Consider the following 15,829-nt stretch of genomic DNA (forward strand, 5'->3'; position numbering starts at 1 on the left):
GTGACCAGAAGGCTGTATCCACTCAGCACAATGCAGCGCTGTGTGCAGGGATGTCTACATTCGGTAAAATACTAGAAATTACATAGTTGTGTTCACCTAAAGAAAGAGCGGTGCTAATTACCATTACTGAGACCAGTGAAACATGTCTGTATCGTGACACCAACAAACATATCAATAGGAACTCCTGCAAAGCTAATCCAGTCAGAAACCTGACGTTAGTAATCAGAGATCCCCATCAACTGTAACCAGTAAGTACCTGGAACTGATCAGTAATTGCCAGCTTGGCAATCTGTTTCTTTGCAGGACATAACCGTGCAAGGCAGACTGAAAGATAATAGTGGGTTATGTTCTGTTAGCATGCATCAATGGTTGCTGTTTATATCATACTTCTCGCTTCAACATTTCCTAGTACTGTATTTTATAGTATCACGCATTTGCATTTTTACCATGCTTTCTTACTGCTTCCATTTGCAAAAGCCCCAGAATAGTAGCAGAATTACGTAGAATTTATTTTGAAAAGTCAAGTAAATAATACGTCAGCAAAGGAGAATAATTGACTTGGAAATTTTTCTGATAGAAATCAGGGAAGGAAACATCTTATTAGGTCTGTCAGTTTATCCCTTTTCAGACACGATGGTTCCCTATCATATAAATACCAGGGTTGCAGCCATTCTAATTACGAAATGCCTTCATCAATCATGTCCCTAGAGAGCCTTGCATGCTCTAAGAGAGCACACGAACCGAGGGTGAGTGCGCTGCAGGGTGCAGACCGACCCGTGCTCTGGGACACAAATTCCAGGGAAACTGTCTAGTCCATAATTCCTGGCTTGTGTTCAGCCACAGGGGATTTAGGTCTGCTTCCACCCACCAATACCGGCGTATTCAGCCTGAGTGCTTCTTTTCTGAGTCCCATCACAACTGTTCCCAGAACATTCAGCACCCAAGGTGCAACAGTCTTGAAAAGGTAACTTTTTCTTTCATCTTCACACACTTGTGGACTTGTTACCATGCCTCTCTATCTCTCAGCCCAATTGGTGTCTTTCTTTGTGTCAGTCTGTGGGGCTGCTTACCTGGGGGTAAGTCACACTTTCAAAGTTGTATCAAAATAAGCTTTGCGGAAGTATGATTTTGACCTGGATCTAGAGCAGTTTAAGCTCGCTGAATTGAATGGAGTTACTACTTATTCATATCAGTGAAGAAGGGAAAGGACAGGAGAGGAGGACAGGGGAGTGGAGGGGAGCAAAAGGTAGCAAAAAACAAAATGAGGAAGCCTAAAGGACACTTTAACTGGAAGGGTTTTTTAAATTGGATTTTTAGATGGTTATTATTTGGGACTAGGTACAGAATATCCTACAGAAGTTAGGCGGAGGAGGTCATTAAACACAGGAAAACTATAGGATTTTGTAAAGGCAAAATTAAAAATCAAGCTAAACTGTAAAAAGTATAACAAGTTTCATGGTGCTCTTTGCTGTCATGTCCTTTGAGCTCATGATGGAACCCAGCTGCTCAGTGCTCAAAAGTTGAGAATATACCTCAGCAGTTGGTAAAAGACTATAGGAAACATGTCCACAAATAAATGGAAATAAAAGACAAAGCTTAAAAAGAAGCTTTTTATTGCAAAAAGCATTCATTCTGAAAGCTGTCAGAGACTGAGATGAGCTGGAGAGATGACAAGGTTTGGAACAATATAAATGATGCTGTTTATAATTAAGAATAAAAACTCTGCAGTTCTTTCTTAAAGGCAGACATAGAATGATTACAAATAGGTCATTTTTATTCTACCTAAAGTCAACAAGCACCCTTGTGACTAGTGTTATTCCCACTGGCACAGTAGTCTAGTGCTTAAGAAGATAGAATATTTAATTTTTTAAATAGTGTGTTATTGCACAATTACATTAATTGGTAACATCCAAATTACACTTTTAAAGACTGGTTTCCTGAATCCTTCTGAAACGGGAACAAACTGTTTATAAAATGCAGGCTTCATTAAGAGAAATGACTCTTCGTAAAGATGTTTCCTAGACATCAGCATCTTCCCTGTGGCAGCTTAATTACAGAACAGCGCACTTAGTTATAACTAATTTCTTATTTAAGAATGAAGACACAAAATTAAACCCACACCAAACTAAAGACAACCTGCAGCTGGTGCAGTTTATTCTCAAGCAATAAAAATTCACAGAATAACTAAAAAACTGTATTAGAATTTCTCGTTCTTGCTGCTGCTAGAAAGAGGAAATAAATGTGAATAACTAATTGGAAAGTAGTTTAGCTGATTGGAAAGTACTATGTGTGAAGGCAAGTTACCTGTTCTCCATGGTAGGTCTTTTCAGTGAAGACAAGCTCCCATAATGAGCCTCATAATAATCTGTTATGTAGTAGGTGGACAAAAACCAAAAATTAAGTGAGGGTTACTTTGTGGAGGAACGGATCATGCAAATATGCTAGGTATCCTAATCCCCTAAACTTAAAACAGATGAATATGGTCATACAATACAATACAATATGTCCAGCGTACAATATGTCCAACACATGATTAGTTGCTGCTCTTCGGTGAGTTTATCCCCAAGTCAGATACAAGTTCCCACTGACATCATTGAGTCTTCCAAGACACTTCCATTAATAGGCTTTGTCCTGTTGATTGTTATGAGCTTAAAGCCAGGCCATTTGTTTTTCTAAATGTATTTTTTCAAGAGGCAGATCTATCACGAGTAATTCGCAGAATGGAAGAATCTATGGGGAACTTTTTCCTTATCTTTTGGGTGTGTTGTAATCACGAACAATGCAGATCCCAGAACACTGGGATCCTATAATTAATGCTTTAAGTCTCAGTTGCACAGTAGACAGTAAATGGGAGTGATAGCTGAATGAAATTGGGCCAAATATCCTAATAGAAAATAAATTCAGACCAAAGGTTTCAGATGAATTGGTTGTGATTTGACATATGTTTTTTTTTCCCTTTAGCTATATAATTCTGAAATCCAGATGAGTCCAACCTCAAACACGTACATTTTCTGTTTTGATGAGTTAGGAATTCTGTATGTGCATCTGAACCAGAGTTCAGCAGAGCCCGTTTCTAGAGCTGAGCCTAAGTATGTTGCCATTCTGAGACGGTACCTTACTGCATAGAAACATACACTCTAGGCGCTAACTGTTGATATCTTGTTCCTGTCATAACTTAGCTGACCTTAAAATAATAGAATCGTGGAATAATTTAGGTTGGAAGGACTCTGAGATGCCATCTGGTCCAACCTCCTCAATCCCCCCCACAGCTCTCTCAAAGCAGGGGTAACTTGCTAGCAGAAAAGATCTTGCACGGAAAGTAGTTTATAGACCCAATTTTGGAGAAGGTATTTTGGGTACAGCCCTCAGAAAAGTAAGGAGCTTAGCGTCTTATAGGACTAGATGTAGAGCACTCACAGAGCATGGAGCTTATTTCAAGTGAACGCATCGACCGTATTCTGAGAAAAGAGATTTCTATTCACATTCAGAGTTTCATTAGTTTCTAACAATAGATGGTGTTTGATTTCAAGTAAGTGTTATAAAAAGAAACTAATAATTCCAGCAGACAGACCCATCTTGGGAGTATACATGAAAGAGTTCCCTAATATTTTAGCCACATGTGGTATATTTAAAAGAATGATGTATCTGCAAGTTGCTGACCTACACAGTAAAAAAAACAACAACAACAAGAACAACACTGAACAAAAACTATTATCCAGCAGCAAAAATATTAGCTACTTTATTTTCTTCCTTTGACATATTTACTGAAATGATCCCGGACGCAGAAACTGTTGTTGTGTGAGATTGTAATTCTCAGCAAGTTATCTGTATTTTTCTTATTAGTTCAATAGATCTTTATGCTGTTCATTTTTTAAACGTTTATTTAATAGAATAAAAAACAAACTCTGCTCTCCTGTCCCCATTTTTAGACATTCAGAAATCTCAATAGTAGTCCAAAACAACAAGTTTATAAAAATGGAATGCAAAGATTATTCCCTATTAGCAGGGGCATGAGCAGAATGGGCAGTCACAGTCCCTGCATTTTGAATAGGACTGCAAGAGAGTAAGTTGATTAAAAGCTATGAACTTATTTATATCAAAAATCTGCACAAAGTCTATTTTTTCCCACAGATTATGTCTTAAATTAGGGAACCCTATAAAAAGTTACTAGATTTTTTTCTTCCAGTCTGAATCTAGGGTAGCTTAAATATATATGTTACAGTTACAGTCCTGGCTACAACCACTAGTTTGTCCTTCCGGAAGGGAGTGATTGTGCTTCCGTCTTGCAGATGCTCACAGAAGATGCTCAGACACTAGGGGATGTTATCAACATAAATAAATGTTGACTGTCATTTGCTAAATGGATATTGCACTTTCAGCCACCGTATCGTTCTGTTTGTCCATTTCTGTGCGGACATTCCTTGTGTAGGAGTTGTGTGTCTGTACTGCAGCAGTGATGTTCTTGCGAACACAAATTAGTTATAAATCAGCTATTTTGGTTGTTGCTGCCAACCTCAGCACCGAATGACAGTTTAAGTGTCTATTTTACTTGCTGGATGCTTTTTGTGGCACAAAGTGAGCTCCATGTTACTGAAGCTGCACATTTAGAAATTTCTTACCTCGCTAAAAACCAGTTAGCTAACTGATTAGTTTGAGCTGTCGCTTAGATATCTACCTAAACTATAGTGGCTGTCACTATAAAGCAGAGGTGTCCTTCTACTTGGCACAAGGCCTGTTTCCATAGACTCGTTTGACAATGCAAGGGCCCTTGACGTGACTCAGAACAGAGCCGCAGGATTTCACGCGAGTTCTTCGCCAGAGCGCTTCAGTAAGCTGTATTGCAGAAGTAACTCTTTTTGGAATAGGCATGCTCTTGCAGAGTTGAACGTGTGCCTTGATTTCAAGATACTTAAATCTTCTGATAAATGTTGCAGTGGGTCTATAACCTTTTCTAGGGCACATACCTGGGAACCTTTTCTTATCTGAATAGATCTTGTCCAGCAGGTTGTCACTGTAGAAATATGTCTTCTGTAAAGAGGTAGAAATCTTACCCTTGCCATGTGTTTTGCACATTGGAAGATCACCTGGGGATCTTACGCCTTACCCAGGAGAGGAGGGTTATGAGGTTATCATCACCTTTGTATGTGGCGCTCCCCAACTGAATAAATATATCAGATAAGAAAGATATTATGTCATCCTTTTCTAAATAGCTATTGTAGACTGGGTTTTGGATGTATGGACGTGCTCTTACATGACTATTTTAAGACAAAGAAAATGGCTGCAAAACATTGGTTAACTGACAAGGATTCAAAACGGGTTTGACTGTGATTTGTAATGATTAACTCACAGAAAAGTTGACAGACGTTGGGAAACGCCAAATTTGCCCTTACATTGATAGTTTTACATCTGAATTTGCAAAATGTAATATATTTTAAAGTATTGATATGATAAGGCAAAAGTAATAGCATTTTTACGGAACGATGATGAGAAAGTCATCAGTTGTAATATACAGCTAAATAGCTTTTTAGGCCTACAATTCAGACTATGGTTCTATACATCCTGAAACTTAATATGGTTTTGATTAGGGCTTTTATTTCAGAACATAGATAATTTCTTCTTGAGAATTAGTCATTATTAGTGAATCATTCAAGACATGGTAAACGTTATAAAGCTTGACTCTTGCGAACAGGTGATTTTGACTTTCCAGCTGCAAGCTTTTCACCTTCTACCTTATTTACTTATTCCTGTGGGATGCTGAGACCGCTCAGGTCCCCTTGTCTTTCTCACAGTCAAGTCCTGAGCATACTTAGATCCTTTGATTAAAAGTTTGTTCCTTCGTTTGCTTTGTGCTCCCAAAGGCTTCGCTTCCAGGCAGCTCACATTCATTAAAGACTTTGTGGATAACACAGGGGACAAATTTAATTCACTAGTGCCAGTCCAGAATAGCGATGCATGTTCAGTGAGAACAGGGTGCAAGACAGTTGGCTTCTTGGGATTTGTGAACTGCCACTACAGTCTTCAGAGACAGGTGTGTTTGCTGGAGATAGCACTGTGTAGTGTGGCATATTGGATCTCTCTTCTGTAATGGAAGAGAGCTTTTAAAGACTGCTGCATAAAGTCCAATGAAGTTTTTTTTTGCCCATTACAAATTATCACACTACTTTTAAGTTATACATAGTATACAGTGTAGCCATTGTTACCTTATTTCAGATTGTTTAGTGTTTTTCTATTGCATGTAATAGAAACAGATTATGGTTCTGATACTGCCCGTACTGAAGAAAGTGAAGTTTTGCCATAAACGTATGTCGAGCAAATTGTTTTCCAAAAAGATAATGTGTATTATTTAGTAGTAGTATATATACTATGCAGTGTAATAAATACCTTGTTAATAGCTAGAATGTACTTATACATATATAGTCTAGAAATAGAAATTAGGAGTAAAGAATAGTGCAGTTATTCTTCTCTGATCTAAAATATGTACATTTCTTAATTGAAGTGTTACTAAAGGTGTGATTTGCAAAAAGCTATGGTAAATGCTACCTTTGTTTTAAGTAACTATCAAGTAGATATGCAGACTTCCTATTAAAATGATTCAATGAAAACATTTGATCTTGGTGAAACAAATTCTACTTACATTGCCCAAGTGATTTTAAGGAACTATTCAGAAATAGGATATTTCAGTTTAAAATTTGAAATTTTAATAAAGTTCTGTATTTTACTCTAAGGCTGGAACTTCTTCTCTGTGGCAAAAAGTCAGAGAGGATGTTACTAGTTCTGACTGGTTACACGAGGAACTGCAAAGCTATTCTTAATCAATATGCAGATACCTAAAAAGCAGATATATATATATATATATATATATATATATATATATATATATATATAAAAGAAATTGGACATCCATACGTATTTGTAGAAGCTTTTGAAAGAGTTATTCAGTGTTTGCAGAAAGATATTTTTGCAGCATGTGATAAGGCCTGTTATCTTATCATCTAAGCTTCCTTTTTCAGCCTGGATCCTGGGCAGAGTAAGATGCGGCTGAGAACGGAGCTGCAGGATTCCAGACTCCTGAGGCAACGCTCAGTGACCAGGCTCCAAGTCAGACTGAAAGCATGAAGCAACCCAAATGAAAAAGAATATATGCGTAGATATGTGGGTAGGAAGACAGCTGCTAGGGCTGCTCGGGTTGATTTGGCAGTCAGGTCATTGCAGAGTCTCCTAATGAAGATTTTTGAAAACTGTTTTGTTTCATAGGTATTTTTTGTCTTCTTTTGGGGAAAAAAGATGGACCGAGAGACTACTTTTTCTTCTTCACACAGACAGGAGGGATGATGGGAAAGATTGTTTCAAGCCATTTCTGAAAGAGAAAGAATTGGTGTTTGGTGTGTGTGGTTTAGAAGTGGTGAAGTGTGAGACTGAGACCGTCCCGGAGTCAAAAAGGGCTAATTTGATTTTTCACGTAATGATGTTTGTCTGTTTCTTAGCAGAAAAAAGTAGCCACTACATAGAACCGTGCTAAACACCTAAGCTGATCTCAAGAATTGTCAACAGCTACAGTAGAAACAAGATTTGGGATGAAAAGCATAAACATCATATTGTTTCTACTTTGGATCGTTTGTTCTATAACTCTAGAAGCTATCTCTCCTCCAGAGATCATTAAAGCTAAACACCAGTGTTTGATGGTTTAGGCATATGCTGGTGCTTTTTTCTGCTTTTCTGCTTGTAAAATTTGGAGTTATTTGGAAGTCAATTCTATTTAATCATTTGGAGTTCAGAAACATTTAAAAAACCCACTTTTTAAAATTCAGGAGTGGTATGACCACCATAATGAGTTTAAGAATAGAAATAGCAAAAGCTTGATTGGATAGCCATGCTACAAGGATCCAAAAAGGCAAGTGTGATGTGTGAGTGGTGCTGGGTGACTTTGGTTAGAGGTAATATTGGCAGAGGATGAACACACTGTCTAGACTGTTTCACTTCTCACTCCTCATTACACCACCATGAGTCAAAGCCTCAGGAACAGGTCACAGAAACTTTTTATGTGTTGTCAGCTAAATTGAAACCAAGACTTTCTTTAAATTGCAGAGATGATTGATATGGACAGTTAAATCATAGCATGTTATATGCAGCTGACATTTTTGAAGTGTTTCTCTGCAGTCCCACTTTTGTGCTGTTCTCAAGAACAAACTTACAACTCCCGTGCTATTGGGTATAGTATAAGTAAAAGGGGAGAGAGAGCTTGTAGGGAGAATTGAAAATAACGTGAATATGTTTGCAAGGAATCCTGCAGAGAAAAAATCATACAGAATTTAAGACAGATAAAAACAGTAATGTTCTTAGAATTTAACTATTTCCTACATTTCTGAGTGGTGAATGATAGATAGCCTTTGAATACATGACTAGTGAATCTTTTTCTAGGGTGCCCACAGCAGGAGTGTGATATTCCATGAGTAAAACTCCAAAACCAAACTCCAGAACTTTCAGACTTTTAAGTTTCTTTTCTCAAGATATATATAATTTAAGAATATATTTTCATCAGAAGTAATCTAAGTGGCAGTAAAGGCAGAATAAGAATTATGTACCATATAGCTCAAACATTTAATTCCTTTCTCAAAGCTATTATTTAATATTGAAGAGAATATGTAAGAAGGAGTCCTCGGAGTCCTGTTTGGCAGTTCATTGGTTTCTGCAGTTTATTTCATTCCTTTCAGAAATTAAATATGTTTTGCCACTCACTCATATGTGGTGATGAGAATTTACTGTATTGCCAAGGTGTAACATCTCCAAAATGAACAATCTCTGATTACTTATTCTGTGAAGCAGTCAGAGGCAAAGAGAACAAAGGTACAAGGCCTTGCTCCCACGCCAAACACCTATTTGTTAATGACTTTGCTGAGCCACAGTGTCATGATATATTATGGACTAGCAGACAAATGAATATCTACGGATGCATGAGCAAAACTCATAAAAATAGTACTAAGAAATGTTTCTTATCTGTGGCAGAAATGTGTTGTTGGAAACTTCAAAGATAGTGACAAAAAATCATCCTGTTCAAAGTTTCGAAGTGTAGTTCAACTGTCATCATCAGCCGCGTTTGTTCTTTTCTCTATGTTCACCATTCTCCTTGGCTAGAGAAGCATTGCCTTCTCCAGAAGCACTGACTTTCAGTCTGCTGTGGCTGATCATTCAATGAAACCGGTTTCTGTGGGCTTGTGAGTGAGAAAACAGCAACAAAAAGCAAGATTGGGGGTTGCTATGGCAATTCCATCCTTTGTTAGGGGTTTGATATAAGTCTTAGGAGCTAGGGGAAATAGTTGGAAATGGTAATTAGTTTTTTTAAGGGAATGTAATTTTTCCATTGTGAACAGCGATTACAAAGTCACCAATTTAACAGATATAACTGCATTAAGGAACCTAAATTTTACAGTATCTTTGTTAAAGAAGGGATACATTTTTTTGTAAAATAGTAGTATTGTTAATCTGCAATTCCAATTATGTAATGTCAACTTCTACTTCAGATCATTGACTTTTTTCAAGTGTTCAGTGGTGACAATCATTAATAATATTATGTGAGCAAACAGAAACCCAGTAATGTATATTTTTTGTTGCAAGAGGTCCATTAATTTCAATTTAAAACATGCAGTTGAATTATCTTAGATTCTCGCAGAATCTGAGTGGAGATCATTTTGTGAATTTTTGGGACACAGATTTGAAGATGATCTCTGTGGAAGGTCCTGAAAATGAGACAAAGCTGCAGCCATGTGGTATTTATCCATAGCGTATGTTTAGTACGTAGCAGAAGACTTTCAGATTAGGAGAAGTTTGATGTCAAGCCAGCACAAAAAACAGTCTTCCTCTGGAGAAAAAATTTCTGGTGGCAACATACGCACTCCTGTTGCTGCGCTTATGAAGCACCTCTGGGCTTTGAGTAGACTAATGGAGTACACAGTAGTACTCCACCCCATTTATTATTCCAGTTACACTAGCTACTCCACAGACTTTTAAAGGCTCTTATTTCTATGTCACTTCCTTACCCTGAGGCTCTCCTTGTATGGCCTTATTAAGCATTATTCTGGTGATGGATTTTTTTTTTATTTCGGAGGATGGAGTTTGGATAGGTTTAATTATTTTTTTAGAAGTATAATACCCACAGTTCTCTGTGGAACCTGCAGTACAACCACAGCACACTAACTGTATATCACTTGGTATTTGTTTCAGGTAGAGCTGTAGGAAAGGGCCTGCATTTTTCCAAGAATTCTTTGCTCACTTGAAGAACAATAGATTCCTACCCTCTCTTTTAAAACCAGCACACTTATAAGACATTTTTATTTTTTACCATTTGTGAATCCAGTACCCTGTATCATATAAGCACAGAAGTAACACTGAAAAACGTATCCCTGCAATGAAACTGTCTTAGTGCCATGGCTGTAAGGACACAGGAGACATTCTGGGCAAACATGCAAAGAGCAGAGTGTGTGAGAAAGGCATTGAAAATACGCTGAATGAAGTTGGATCTCACACCATGGAAAAAAACATGGAGTATAGAAAACAGCTGAGTCACAGGATAGGCTCAGATAAACCTTTCTGAAAGGAGAGATGAACGTTTGTGGTACTGGTCACGCTCTACGAATTCAGATAATTAATCATCTCCCCTTTTTTTTTCCTTCAGGTTCCGTGAAAGCAGATTTTATGTGAAACCACTTTGTAGAGGCAAGTTAATTCTTAGAACTCCATTCGAAATAAACTGTCATTGTACTTTAAAGGCTAATTTAAAAAATATATGATAGCAGAACCCAGTCAAAAACTGAGTAATGCCCCATGTCATTTAGTTTCATGCCAGAGTAGTATTCTAAAAGGAACTTCAAAGGAGAGGTACTAGAAGTCAGTATCTTCCTATTTTGATCAAAGAGGTTGTAATTAAAAAAAAAAAAGACAACCCAAACTCACAAAGGGGAAGAAATTAATTAATTGCAAGGAGGAACATTTCAAAGGCTGAGCTTACTTTCTTTCTCTCTTTTTAATAGTACTTGCTAGTGATCCACACAAATGAGAGAAACAGCAGTATTCACATTGTTGACCTATGTGTTAAACTTGTGTGCCGCAGTTAAGAGTTACATAGGACACCTCTGCGGAGAGAAATACGCTTTTTGAGTGTGTGGATGCATTCTTCCTCTAAAGATGTCTGCCTCCTTCTCATCACCGAATATGTAAGGATCCCCAACCATTAAGCTAAATTTTTAAAAAAGACAGTGTAGATATCCTCCAAAGTGTTAGTTAATGTGAACAGGGTGCCAGATACCCAGTGTTAGAATGGCTGATAGCTCTAGTGCCAAGATAATTGCCGCCTCCTCAAAATCAAGCGACAGAAGCATTTTATGATTTTACAGTACCAGAACATATGGATATCATTTCCCATCTCAGATGCACATTTTAAACATATCCCTGCCACTGTAACTATAAATGATGTAGCCTATATGCACCCTGACATAAGGTTGTGAAAGAATGATGAATAGATAATGCATACAATGACATATGGGAATATACCATTGAGTATGTACATTTTTTAAAATAAGACTTATTTTCAATGAAGGTCAAATATGCAAGAGCGTTATTAAAAGAACATATACTGCCTAGCTTTTATGCTTTTTCACAAGGTCTCAAAGCACTTTGCACAGGAGGTTGGTATCATTCTGCAGAAAGCTGGAGAAACTGAGTTGTAGACAAGAGAAATATCTTGCCCCCAACCATCCAGCAGGCTTATCACAGAGCTGGGATCCTGAGTCCCAGTTCACTATTCTGCTCCATTATTGTAGCAAAGCCTCAAATATGTAGTTTCTCCCTTACGTCTCTTTCTCTTAATTTACTTTTTGTTAAGCAGGTGTAAGGAATGATATTATGTGCTGAAATGCATTGCTGCCTCAAACAAGCACTCCTGTTACATTTTTTTTCTCAACCATCTTCCACAATGAGTGAAAGTCTCTTCTGTCCCTTGGCTCTAAAAAATCCAGGTGAGAATGTGGCTGAGCCATCAGTCTGCTACCTACGTAGGTACGTGAGACATGAGACATGATTGTCCCTTTTTGGGAGTAGCAGTTTACTTGGCCTAACTTATCTGGATTGCTTTAATCAAATCCTAAACCAAATGCTAAAGCAGTATATCAGGCATGACAAGAAGCACTGGGATCAGCTGCTTCTGGCAGTCCTAGCTGGAATGTAAGAAATGCCTTAGCTCCCACATGGTTCTCCTTATCTCCGCCACGGTAAAGTAGAAAACTCCTTTGGTATTTTGGACTCAAAGAAAGAAGAGCCCCTGAAATGTTATATAATTAATTTTGGATCTGAGATGAAAACTCAAGACATGCTGGTCCAGCAGAATCTGCAGGGGATTAGATTAACTAGCATGGCATTTGGGCTGCCCAGAGCCCCAGTCTTATGTCTGAAATTAGGGGACAATATCCTAAAATCCCAAAAGACATGCACCATACCTGGAGGTTTCCAGTGAGGACTAGACAGCATCTAGGAGGAACTAACATGCATTCTGCGCCTGCTGATCTGGGATATTCATTAACCTCAGAGTGACCCAAAGAAATGCATAGCTTTCTTAGGCACAGTTTCATACTTTAGGCTGCACTGTGGGGAATGCCCAAGCATGACTGAGGGCTGCACTTGCCCAGTAAGTGACCCCAAACAAAAAGCAGATGTGTTCCTTCCTGGGGACTGTGGGTTGTCATCAATGAAGGTGTTGTATTGCACTTTGCAGCTCTGGGAGTCCATTAGTGGATCTCGCAAAGAATATTTCTCCAGGAGAGACGATCCGGCCACAAGCATGCAGCAGAGCTCTTAGAGTTTCCTGGGAATTACTTTGCATACTTATTTCTCTAGGCTTTTTGAATAATTTGTATTACAGAGAGACACCTCCAAAATGAGACTAGGAGAGTATTTTCTCAAGTGGCTGAGAAGTGCATCTATTCAATTGTGCTGCTTAGCATTTTATTAAGTTTTTGTTGCATTACCAAATAGACAACAAGTTTACATTTGTTATGGACAGAACTCCATTGAAACAGCTTAGTAGAGTGAAGCACACAAGAACCATGATCAAGGGACAGCGCTTTATCCTCCAGCTGTCTGCATTCCAGGTTACTCGCTAACTGGAATATCTATACAAAAACGCAGGTTTTCTTTCTCTGTCATGGTCACCGACTTTAATGTGCTGAACAAAGTTGAAGGGGTTTGCAGTAGCCACACTAGACATAACAGGACATCTTTAAGCCTATCTGCTTGTATAGGTTTCCTTTGCCATCTGTTTCACCTGAAGATGCAGAGGTGAAAGGTGCCAGTGATAAGACAGTACTGTTCTATCAAGGAAAGCAGATAAGTGGATGTAATATTGGAGAGTGAGATTTTGCCTCTGCAATCTCTGGCTGTACATGTGGATGAGGTAGAGTGTTGATCCAGACGTGGTCCTCATATCAAAAACTAGCCAAAACCTAGTAAGAAGCTGTGCCCTGCAGAGGCACTCAGGTCAGGGATTTAAGACGCTCTAGCAAGAACGTTTCAAGTCTTCTCAGAAAAATGCAATCAGTTGCAGAGGTGAGTAACAAGTCTGCAAGGATGTGACAAACACACTGTCATCTTAGTTTCATGAAAATTTGCAAAGCAATGCTCCCATTCATGAACCCTGCGCTCGTGGGACATGTCAAGGGATGGAAGCATTCAGAGCTGTAGCTTGCGTAAGCAAAGAGGCTCAAACCCTTCTAGCTGTTGCAGTCGAGGAAAAGAACTAGCAGGACTAACAGTGGGTGAAGTGAAAGAGCCAAGGGGTGAAAGAAAACTGAGAAGTGGGAGGTGTTGTGGAGCATCTCAATGTCTTGGTGTGAGAGGATCAGCTCTTGACATTATCCTTCCTGCCTCAGATAACAGAGGTTTCCAAAGGGGTACATGGATTTTAGCAAGGGTGGGAGAAACAAAGCAGGAAGAGGCAGCATTTGCACACAGGAGCATATGTTCTGAGTGATTAACGCCTTTTAGTCCTGCAGACTTTCTGTGTGATAGTGTAATGCTGATAGTTTGTCACATCTGTCAATATGGTAAGCTTGGCAATAACAGCAATTTCACACTGTATGGAGATACAATGAAAGTGCCTTGTAAGGGTCACACCCCAGGTATCAATGTATTTAAAAACTCGAGTCATTTTGGATGATATATTGTATTTTAATACATTAGCTAAAATATGGTTCATGGTCTAAAATTAAACAGCCTAGGGTTATCATATGATAGAGGATAAAATATTCATTTCATTATAATTACAGAACTTATATGTTAAATATAAAAGATTGAAACCTAGTAATGTTGGATTTTGAAAAAAAAAAGGTATGTAAAACAGAAGAGGCTATGAGGTTGAGTAACTAGGATTTTTTAATACTATTCTCTGGCTTTAATAGAAATTGCATTTTGTGTTGGATTTTTTGCAAAACTAGCAAATTAATGGTGGCATCACTGTACAGAAAATTTCCATATTAAAATGCACATTAAGGATGATATATTGTTATGTTACATATACAAATCTAAAATACGGTGAGTTTGTAGTACTGCCCCCATTAAATAATGGGAGCATATGCAAGGCCAAGCACATTCTAGGTCCATCCACTGTTATTTTAAATAAAATGCCTTCAGAGGACATAAAAAGCCTGTAATTTGTACCAGTGACTGCAATCCACCTTCATTAGGAACTCCCTCACCTGTTCAGTGGACATCTTAGATATAGCAGTTGTAAATTATGGTGAGACTATATGGCTGAGAGCTATTGTGTTAAAATCATTGTTATGAGAGAACTAGAGAAGCTGCTCAACATTAAACTGAGGACAGTTCCTGTTCTACCTGTGATTTATTATTAACTGCAATGGCATGAAGGTTTCCTGACTCAGTAGCCTCCGAAGCACAAGTTTCTGGCCATAACAACATTGTAATATGATTTTACGTTGCAGAAAAGAATATAGGAAGGCAGTTCATAACAGAACATATGGTTATAGACAGAAAATCAACAAATCCAAATATATGTTAACATAAACTTAGTTCCAACTTCAAAAATGCTGGTAAAGAAAGAGATAAATTCAGATAAGCATAAAGAAACCTAAATGTTCCTATTGCAGACCACCTCAGGCTTTTTCTGCCTCTTTTCAAAATCCAGAAGGGACAGTTCAACCATCAGCTCTAACAGACAAATAAAAACGGTAAGGTTTTTTTACGCTTATACCCTTATCTTAATGTAGATCCATTCTCTCATTAGAAGACCCATCTCCATTTCATCTTTCCATTATTGCAGACACGAGCTGTTCCCCTGGAGGTTGCTTGTCTAATCTTGTTGCCTTTCTGATGCTCCCTTCAAAAAAATATATTTTTTTGGTCGTGTGAGCAACTTCTTCAGTAACTGAGGAAGCTTCTGTGTCTGTTTTATACTCTGCATCTCTATTAGAGAGGTGATTCATACCTGCCTGGGAAGTCCAGTTCTGTGCCTGCTTGATAATGTGTTATCATTTTGATGGCCCTTTCTTCCTCCTTGCATTATTGCTATTTCATATTTATAGCACCCAACAGTGTTACTGAGCAGCCAAACACAAGGATCCTGTAATGAAGAGGTCTCTATTTTTAAAGCATTCTGATTATAGTATGGACAAAGGGCTTTCACTGGCAGATCCAGGAGCGTGCATAAATTTACGCGTAATGAAATTTGTATGGATGAGAGGAAGGTAGAATGAGGAAGCCCAGGTAAAAAGGCCTCTTTAGCTAATATTTATTGAGCTAATAAGATATGCATGTGACAAAAGCGCGT

The 15,829-nt window shown here is 38.2% G+C and overlaps 1 long non-coding RNA gene across 1 annotated transcript in view; it reads left to right on the forward strand.

Moving 5' to 3' along the window:
• Positions 1 to 15,829, forward strand: part of LOC104152494 (uncharacterized) — a 67,305-nt gene that overhangs the window by 46,957 nt on the left and 4,519 nt on the right. The window contains exons 8-9 of the long non-coding RNA XR_011139729.1: positions 10,670 to 10,710; positions 15,150 to 15,230. This is a non-coding gene — a long non-coding RNA (uncharacterized lncRNA). The remainder of the gene's footprint in view (positions 1 to 10,669; positions 10,711 to 15,149; positions 15,231 to 15,829) is intronic.

Source organism: Struthio camelus, chromosome 2 (genome assembly GCF_040807025.1).
Source record: "Struthio camelus isolate bStrCam1 chromosome 2, bStrCam1.hap1, whole genome shotgun sequence".
NCBI lineage: Eukaryota > Metazoa > Chordata > Aves > Struthioniformes > Struthionidae > Struthio > Struthio camelus.